Source organism: Castor canadensis, chromosome X, assembly GCF_047511655.1.
Source record: "Castor canadensis chromosome X, mCasCan1.hap1v2, whole genome shotgun sequence".
NCBI lineage: Eukaryota > Metazoa > Chordata > Mammalia > Rodentia > Castoridae > Castor > Castor canadensis.
This window is the reverse complement of record NC_133405.1, coordinates 78876939-78888006: the sequence shown is the minus strand read 5'-3', so window position 1 is coordinate 78888006 and position 11068 is coordinate 78876939.

Here is an 11068-nt window from a genome sequence, read left to right as displayed (position 1 = left end):
TTTAGCTGAGGTACAATTTAGGTGAAAAAGTAGTATGGTTTATTAATTCTAGTACATGTTACAAGACAGTTTCTTGTGCCATTGCACAAGAGTACAGCAAAAATGGATAGCAATATTGCGAGGAATTGCCGACATTCAAGTTTGGCATGGGTAGTCATAGCTTGAGGCAGCCAGAGCCTTCAGGCCCATTGTCATTTTGTTGTAAGAAGCCATACCTAGTTATCCTACTTATACAATAAAACCATAAATTTCTATGTGTGCCATGAAGTGAAAAAAATGTGAGATGGGCACTATCAATGATTTGGAATATATTTTCCTTCCTGCATATTTGGCAAGTTAACTGGATAAGAATTATGGGTTACAGTTGTTTCCTCCAAAACCTGGTAGATATGTCTTCATTTTCTTATTACATCATTTTATTCTGAATAGAAAATTGAGTTCAGGCTCATATTTTTGCATTTGCTAGTAAGGTTTCTTTGTTTTAGTGATTATAGGATTTGGAAATTTAATAATAAAATTGAAAGTTTTTACAAAAATATCCCAAATTACAGATTAGTAAAGGTTACTTTTCATTGATTTTACCTGGATATTAAAGAATATTTTCTGTATATAAAAAGGCTAGGGAGCACTTAAAAATATTTTTCTTTACTGCTTGGCTTCCTAATTTTCTAGTTTCTCCTCTGAACACCTATGTTGTTAGATCCTACAACTGACATGCTGTTTTTCCCCATTTTTATAATGGTAGAATACTTACAACCTAAAATGTATCATCTTAACCATTTTAAGTATACAGTGCAATAGTATCAAATAAATTCACAAGATTTCATAATAATCACTACCATCTTTCTCCACAGCTCTTCAACTTATAAAACTGTACCTCTTTACCCCTTAAACACCAAGTCTTCACTCCATACTCCCCCTACCAAAGGCCCTGGCATCCACCATTCTTCTTTTTGTCTCCGATAATTTGACTACATGTTGAATCAAGCAATCAAGCAGTGTTATTTCATTCACTGTCTCTTACTGCACTTACTATAATGTCTTTGTTTACTCAAGTTGTACTATATTTCAGAATTTCTTTCCTTTTTAAGTCTGAATATTTTATTGCAAGTATAAAAAACATTTTGCTTATCTATTGATTTATCTATTGAATATTTGAATTACTACCACATGTTGGCTACTAGGAATAATGCTGCTATGAATATGGGTATATAAACATACAGATATACAGGTCTGAAAACCCTGGTTACAATTTTAATAACATGCTCAGAAATGCAACTGATAGATCATATGGCAACCCAATTTTAATTTCTCAAAGAATCATCATACTTTTTTTTTACCATGGATGCAGCTTTTTACATTCCTACCAACAGTGCAAAAAGGTTGAAATTTTACTAAATCTTTACCAACACTTTTTTTGTGATATTTTTGACACTACCAATTATAGTGGGCATGAGGTGGTATCTTTCTGTAGTTTTGATGTCGATTTTCCCACTGGTTAATAATGATGAGCACTATTGTATGCTTATTAGCTATTTGTATATCTTGTTGGGGGAAATGTCAATTCAAGTCCTTTCCCCATTTTTAAACCAGGTTGTTTGATTTTTTTACTTGCTGAGTTTTAGGAGTTCTTTAAATTTTCTGGATATTATACTTTATCCAATATACAATTTCCAAATATTTTGTACCATTATTTGGGTGTTCATATGTTGTGTTTATAATTGCTGCAATTGCAGTTTCTTACATATTTCCTCTTTATCTGATTGTATTTTTCTTTCAAACTTTTGTCAATTATTTCCTTCAGTCCATATTTTATTTTGCTACATTGAATTATTTGCATGCATTGTCATTTGGCCTGTTTTCTTCATTCATTTATATGTTTTCCTTAATCTCAGCCAAATCTCTTATCTGCTTTTACTGTAGTTTCATAAATGTTGTTTCTATTTAAACCAAAATAAACTGTATATTTTCTACATTCTTTTGAAAAATACAACATTTTTCATATTTAAAATTATTTTTTTCATGGTAGTTATTCATCTTCTGTCTTATTTTTCCAGCTATGTTGCTTTTGGAGTGGTACACTATCTTTGAAAATACTGGTAGTTATGGAAACTCTGTAAAATGTGGCCAATTCAGAGTTCACAGAATGACTCCAAATGTGGATATGCTTTTTTAAGTTAGCTGAAATGATACCCTGGGAATAAAGGAGGAAGAACTTATGTGACTTCAAAGTCAATAACATCTGTTGGCTAACATCTATCCAAAGTACTGGTTTTAATATGTATAAATATATTTGAGCAGTCTTTAATACAACCTATAGTCCTAAAGTGACTATATATATCATCCTATCTGGGACTCTTTTGAGAGTGAAAGATATATTATTAATAATCATACTCTAATTCCCTGTCTAAATTGTGACTACCATTGGCAAACTGAGAGATACAAATACCTTTTGTGGTTTTCTTGCAGCAGTTACATCTTCAATGTCTACATTAATTTAATTTAAAGGGAAAGCTCTCCCCTCTTTTCTTTCAACCATCTTACAGTCCTTTTCCATAGGAGATACATTTAATTGAACTTCCATCAATATCATATATTCAATATAAGGACTAATCTTTTCTGAAGTTTGTCTGTTTCTATGTGTCTTTCCAAGTGAAATTTCAATAAGATATTGCAAAGGAAGTATAACAGGGATACCTGGTCCTTGTCTTGCTTCCTATGTTATATTTAGCAAGTTACATAAGCTGCATTATTTTTATTCAGAAATGCAAAACATCCTTTATTCCTATATCTGTTAATTTTCATCCAGGCACGATTTGAGGGAAATACTCTGAAAATATTGGCCCTTTGGTACCAGGGCAATTGCCAAGATTGCCAGTTTATAGCTGTTATCATTTAGGGATCTTTTGGTGAGAAACATGGGCTCTCATGCTGAAGGAAGGAAGAATTATATTGAATTAGTTGGATTATTGTATCAGGAAGTCAAATAGATCATATACAAACTTTCTGGAAGTAATAATACATAATCTGAAGACTATGAAGTTCATGACACCTGGAATTTCTAGGTACTAGGTGAAAATCAAATGCAAAAAGGTAAAAATACTATAGCTCTGTGTAGTGAGCTCATATTAGTAGTTCATATTAATAAGCTTTCACTATATGCCAAGTACTGTCCTAAGTGCTTTATCTTTATTAAAACATTCATTTCTGCAAGCAATCCTTTAAGAATAGATAATATTATCTCCTATTACGTATTGGAAAGTTATACTTAGGCAAAGCTACATACTTGAGATTCATATAAAGGCCTATGTTTTCATAACCCAAGTTCTTACCCTTTATACTATGCACTACACTTGTAGGAGAAATTAATACAGACAATGTTAATCCAGTCTCTTGAAAGAGATCATTTACAAAACTTAAATAGGATTCTGAGTTTCAAGTTAAGCTGATGGGATTTTGTCAATGGTAAAAAGCAAATTTTTTTTGGTGGTACTAGGGTTTGAACTCAGAGCTTCATGTTTGCTAGGCAGGCACTTTAACACTTGAGACACTTTCACCAGTCCCAAAAACAAATATTTTATAAGAGGGATATAAGGAGGCTAAAAACAAGGATATTTATGTAGAACAGTGGAAGGGACAATACGGAAAGCTTGTGCCTCAACAGTTGCACAGATATAATCATGTGCTATATCAGAATGTATACATGCAGCAACAGACCACACACATGACAGTGGTCCAATAAGATTCTAACACAGCTGAAAAATTACTATGGCCTAATACTTTTTCTACTTAAATTTCTCTTTAGATACACAAATACTATCATTTCATAGTTGCTTGTAGTACCACTTTGTATCCTAGGAACAAAAGGTTATATCATATAGCTTGGGTATGTAATAGTCTATGTAATTGGCTATGCAATCTAGGTTTGTAGAAAATACAGTCTGTGATGTTTGACAACATGTCAAAGCCTAAACTCTGAAGTCATCATGGTTGTGCTCACAGATCTAATTCTATTCCTGACAAGAATTAGCTCAGGAAGATGAAGTAGGGAGGTGTTCTTGATCTGGAAATTAGAAGTGATTATTCTGAGTCCAGGGATTGAAAGAGCAGTAGATGACTACAATCTTAATGTGTTCTGACTGATTCTCTTTTAAAATCCTGCTTGAAGTTTGAAATTGAAGCCAAAGTAATTCATGTGCAAGAAACACACTGTGGTAATGGAAAACTTATGTTAAAACATCATATTACTTGTTTTGGAAGAAAAACAATAGATATATAATTCAGTTACATCATGTAATTATATTTAATATTGTCTATGAATACAAATCCATTTAATGATTCCAAGTTGAGAAAATACTTTTTGACATCTGTTCCAATATTTTGGCTGTTTTCTTGACAAGCTGAATTTCAAAAATGATTCAATAGAGCCTCACTCATCATGAAATGGAAAGAAGCTAGAAAAGACAATGAATGAGTTGTTGAAGCATCCTTTGGGACACATGGCAGATCTCTTTTTCTGAAGAAAGAAATCAAACCATTATGCAAAAAGAAAGGTTTATTCAAGGATCAAAAACTAGAATGAATATCTTCTTTGTTCTGCTCACTCAAGTGAGACCCAGGAAAGCAGGAATTAATTGATTGACAGAAGCTTAGAATGCAAGATGATAAATGCTAAACTACAGCTAATCCTGGGGGGGAGGATGACAGGAAACTGGGCTGATAAAGTCTGGGCAGCTAAGTAAATTGTGGGTTGGTCATATTATAGACCTGTGCTTAAAGTGGCTAAGGAGACAGAAGTAGGTCATGGTTATTTCAGATATTGTTAGGGCTATTTATAGAAAAAGTGAGATGGGAAATATTATTAACTCTCATGTAAACACAGGTTAACAGGATGGAAATACCTCAATGTTCTAGGCATTGTGATATCTGTCTGTATTCTCAGCTACTCAGTTTGTGGAGGCAGGGAGAGCCTAAATTTCAGATCAGCTGAAGCAAAGTTAGCAAAATCCTATATCAGAATCAAAATCAAAAGATATAGATATGGAGCTCAACTGGTAGAGCCTAGCATGTATGAGGCCCTGGGTTCAATCCTTAGTACAACAACTCTGCATAAGGTAGGATGTGGTGGGTTAGTGGGAGTATAAAATTCATTTTATGTGCTTTAAACCACATTATACTAACATCATTACTTATACTATCACATTTATTCTCACAACTCCTTGTGCTAGGCTACTGTTATTATCACCATTTTAGAGGTGGAAAGAGCCTACAGCTCACAGAGCTGAAAATAATGCTTAAGTACACACAACTAGTACATAGAGACTTTATATGGCCAAAGACATAAGATTAAAGCTTATCATGATGAAAATGGATTCTCCCAGGGAATTCCTCATCTACTGTGGTATTCCACTTGGGATCATTTCACTTGACCATACCCCTGGAGTCAGAGTTTCTGGTTCTAAGAGCACCTTTATGGTTAGACCTTGATGAATTATCCAGATCATAGTTAATCTAGGCTTTTACTGCATAGTAATTGAGAGTCAAACCAAGTCCTACAGCAGATGTATAAAGTTTATGCAATGCCTTACATGGACCCCACTAGTTCAGAAGCCAGGACAACAAAGGAAAATCTTCTGTCTTCCTACTAAATAGTTCACCCTCCACGTCAAGGCTAGAGGTTGAGGTACAATTTTTCTAGACAGATTAAGTTCATCCTCTATGTCCACAACACTGATGGATGTAGAGGATACTATGCTACATTACATAAGTCAGGTACAAAAAGACAAACACTGCATGATCTGTCATGAGGAGAATCTAAAACGTTTGATCTCATAGAAATTGAGAATAAAATGGTGATTACCAGAAGCTGAGTAGTGGAGGAAAAAAGACAAATTGATATTAATGGGTGTTAAGATATAGAATTATGTAATTAAAAAGTTCTGTGACCTAATGATGACATTAGGTCATCATTAGACATATGACATCATTAGACATAATGATGACCTAAGGATGACAAAAATGACAACAGTGTATACTTTGTATCTAAAAGGTAAATGAAAAGATTTTGAGTGTTTACATGATAAAAAAATGATAATTGTTTGAGAAGATACATATATTTAACTTAATTTGAACATTATAACATGTATACATGATTTAAAACATCACACTGAACCAGACTCAATGGTGGACCTATATGCTCAGCTACTCAGTATTCTGGTGAAAGATGTAGGAAATTTTGGCATTCCTTTCATAGTCTTTACTCAATATGATAATCCCAAAACTGGGATGAAATCCTCCTTCCTTGGGACAAAAGCAAAATTAAGGACCACGTGGGCATCAATATGGCTTGTCTGGTCCACTCAAGGAACGGGTTTTACCTCATCTGATTCCCAGCACTAATAGGGCCAGTTGCACAGTTTGGAAGCCACTGAAAATAAAACTTAATAGCATGTTAGAGCTATAGTTGTATAAGTATGTGTGAGGAAGAGCAAATGATCAGTAAAAGGTTGAAAAGTACTAGAAACTCTACATGAATATATTTGGGTGAGTCATTTCCAATAGGAAGGCAGTATGCAAAGACTAAGTGATAAATGTTTTTCAAGTAGTCAAATCCCAGCAAGGCAAGAACAAATCGAAACAGCAGCAACATATAATGGGGGAAAAAACACAAGGAAATGTAGCCTAGTCAAAGGAACACAATGAAACTACAGAAACCAATCATAAAGAAATGAAAACTGAAAATGTACTTGGCACACCCAGCAAGGCATGTCCGGCCTCCAGCCCTGGAGAAAAAGCCCCTGAATGCTTCTTTTTCTTTTTCTTTCTTCTCCCAACAAGTAGAAGACAGGGCATTAATCAGAATCACACCCTGCAACATCCTGGACACCTAGCCCATGGGAAACCTCCCCTACACCAAGCTGCACTGAAAAAAACAATGCCATTTCTCCCCAGCAGATGGCTACAAAGCTGCTTGCCTGCATGAAACTGCACAAGAAACAAGTGAACATCACACATCATGCATGGCTCCCCTACCAATCCCCACACCCCACACCATGCTGGGAAAATAATCCAGCACAGTCTCTAAGCAGACTGAAACACCCCCCAGCAAAACTGATAACCATAAACAGCAAACTGTAATCTAAGACCAACAATAGAGGTGGGAGTGGAACACTGAACCTGCCATGGAGAATGGTAGGGGGGCAAAAAGACGATCTCTCACACTGAATTGTCCAGGTTGGGGCAAGGAACCCAGCTCTTGGCACCAAACTAGCAGTGATCTGCCATGAAGCAACAAAGGCTGAGAGGTGGGGTGGGCCAAAAAGCCAACCACCTAGAGGAGCCACTGGCACACAGCAGAGATCAGGAGAAGCATAAAGGCAGAGAGACAGAGCTGAGCAACAAACTAACCTCCCAAAGCAGAGTAGGAGGTAAATCCTGGAACTGATCTCTGGGACAGAGAGCAGCATTCAAACCTGAATTGCCAGAGATCCAAGATGGCAACTACAGGGATGAAGCAGACAGTGTGAGCTCCATAAAGCAAAAATGTTTCTGAGACACTGGAGCCAAACTTGGCAGGAAAAAAAAAAACACCAAGAAGAAACAAAACTCCATCACTCCAAACACCCAGCTCATACAAAGCTTCTCTATACCACATTATACTGAGAAAACAGGAGGGCGCCCACGTGAAGGGATGCTGGCTCCAAGACCTGCTTGGGAGACACAGAACAACAGGTGAGCAAATAAGAGTCATGCTGTATTCCCACTGCTACCCCTGGGATAAACCATCATAGTCCCCTGGACAGACTGACCCTTTACCAGCAAAAAAAAAGCTTGGTAATAAACAAGAAACTGAAAAGGATATGCAGCAGAGGGGGAAGGCTGCTCTGAGCTCACCAGAGAAGGGGGGAGGAGCAAGGAGCTAAAGTCCACATGAACTTTCAGTAAAAAAAGCCTGGAAAAGTAGACAGCTGACAGTATGTGGGTGATAAGCCACTGCCTGAAATAGGGCAGATAGCTGTCCAAAAAGTTCATTTCCAGACCCAACCACCTAGTGAGACAACAACAGAGATACTGCTTAAATACCAACACCAGGACTGGATACTGAAGCTGTAACACCAGAACTACAAAAACTGAAATTCTATTGTTCCTGAACCTGGAACTTTTTTTTCTTTCTCTCTAAGTGCTTGTCTTGTTCACTGTTTGTTTGTCCACCATCTCTCCCTGTTGATTTCTTTGGTTCTCTATTTGTTTTTCTTTCTTTTATATTTTTTCTTTCTTTCTTTATTTCATTAGTTTTTCTATTGTACGTTAGCTAATACTAAACTACACACAGACCAGAGACAGAAACAGCACCAAGTGGAATTATGGGAAGATGAAAAAGGGATGGAAACCATTCTCCCTCCAAAATTAAATTAGTACAGGATTCAGGGGAAATTAAGAAAACAGATACCCAGTTCCAGACCCTAGCAATACAAAAATACACCATCCCAAGGAACCCAATGAAGCCAACAAGAACATTCTGAAAGAAGTAATTCTGTAAGAAATCACTAAGAATTTCATGGAGATGTTAGTAGACAAGGCCAACCAACACATACAGGAGGCACTCAAGAAATTCCAATACAATAAAAATAAAGAATATGAGAAGACAGAAAAACAAATAAGTAAACTCATAGGAGCCCTAAATAAACACCAAAGTGAAACAGAGAACACCATAAATAGAGAGATAAATGAATTAAGGACAAAAATTGACAATATTGAAGAGGAAGTGACCCATTATATGGAAAACGTCAGAAAAAAGAATGAAACAGAAATACAAAATAAAACAGAAGGCCAATCCAGCAGACTAGAACAAGCAGAAGACAGAATCTCAGAAAATAGAGATGAAATGGAAAATAAAGGAAAAACTGAAGAACTATTACTCAAACAACACAAAACTGATCAAAGGAATATGCAAGACCTCACCAAATTCATCAAAAGACCAAACCTGAGAATTATGGGTATTGAAGAAGGAGAAGAGGTGCAAGCAAAAGGAATTTGTAATATATTCAACAAAATAATAACAGGAAATTTCCCAAATCAGGAGAAAATTATGCCCATGCAGGTACAGAAAGACTCCAGGACACCAAACAGACTTGACCAAAATAGAACTACTCCACAACATATTATCATTAAAACAATAAGCACAAAGAATAGAGAAAGAATATTGAAGACTGTAAGAGAGAAGAAACAAATAACATACAAAAGTAAAGCCATCAAAATCACAGCAGATTTCTCAATGGAAACCTTAAAAGAAGAGCATGGAGTAAGGTATTCCAAGCACTGAATGAAAATAACTGCAACCCTAGGACACTACCTAGCAAAAATATCATTCAAAGTAGATGGAGGAATAAAAGTCTTCCATGATAAGCAGAAAATAAAACATTATATGACCACCAAGCCACCACTACAAAAAATTCTTCAAGGAATTCTGCACACAGAAAGTGAAAGCATACAAAACCATGAAAGGACAGGCAGTATCAAACCACAGGAGAAGAAAAGGCAAGAAAGTGAAGAGTAACATTGGTTCAGCTGCACACAAGCTAACCCTTAAACAACAAAGACAACTAAATGACAGGAATCACCGCATACCTATCAATACTAACACTGAATGTTAACAGTCATAATTCCCCCATCAAAAGATACTGTTTGGCAAACTGGATTAAAAAGGAAAATCTAACAATTTGTTGCAACAGGAGACCTATCTCAACAACAGAAACAAGCACTGGCTTAGGGTGAAAGGCTGGAAGAAGATATATGAAGCCAATGGCCCCCGAAAATAGGCAGGAGTAGCAATACTTATCTCGGACAAAGTAGACTTCAAACCTACATTGCTCAAATGAGATAAAGAAGGCCATTCCATACTAATAAAAAGGAAAATACACCAAAAGGAAATAAAATTATCAACTTATATGCACCCAACATCAATTCATCCAATTTTCATCAAACATACTCTGAAGGACCTAAAGACATATATAAACTCCCAGATAGTGGTGGTGGGAGATTTTAATAATCCCTATCACCAATAGATAGGTTATTCAAAAAAAAATCAATAAAGAAATCCTAGATCTAAATAACACCATAGATCAAGTGGACCTAGCTGATGTCTACAGAATATTTCATCCAACTTCTGCACAATAACATTCTTTTCAGCAGCCCATGGTACCTTTTCCAAAATTGATTATATCTTAGGGCACAAAGCAAGCCTCAGCAAACATAAAAAAATGGAAATAATCCCATGCATTCTGTCTGATCACAATGCATTAAAACTAGAACTCAACAACAAAAACAACAATAAAAACATGCAAACAGTTGGAAGCTGAACAACACATTGCTCAATGGTCAATGGGTCATTGATGAAATAAGAGAGGAAATTAAGTTTCCTGGAAGTTAATGAAAATGAAAACATGGCCTACCTGAACCTATGGGACACAGTAAAGGCAGTCCTAATAAGAATGTTTATAGCCATGAATGCATATATTAAAAGGACAGAAAGATCTCAAATAAATGACTTAATGGTTCATCTCAAATTCCTAGAAAAACACAAACAAGTAAATCCCAAAACAAGCAGAAGGAGCAAAATAATAAAAATAAGGGCCAAAATCAATGAAATAGTAACAAACAAACAAACAAAAAAAACCATACAAAGAATCAATGACACAAAAAGTTGGTTCTTTGAAAAAATAAATAAGATTGACAGATACCTGGCAAACCAGGAGGAAAGAAAAAACCCAAATCAGTAAAATCAGAAATGAAAAAAGAAGAGATAACAAAAAGCACCACAGAAATCCAGAAAATCATCAGAGACTACTTTGAGAACCTATTTTCTGATAAATTTGAAAATCTTGAAGAAATGGAAAAAGTTCTAGCTAGACACTAGAGGTTAACCAGTCTCAGAAGACCAAAAATTGTATGTTCTCCTGCATATGTGGAGTTTGTATCTAGGGCAAATACAGCAATGTGCTAGAACTTGGGTCACATGATAAGGGGAGAGCACACACAGGAGGTATGGGGATAGGTAAGAAAGCCAAAA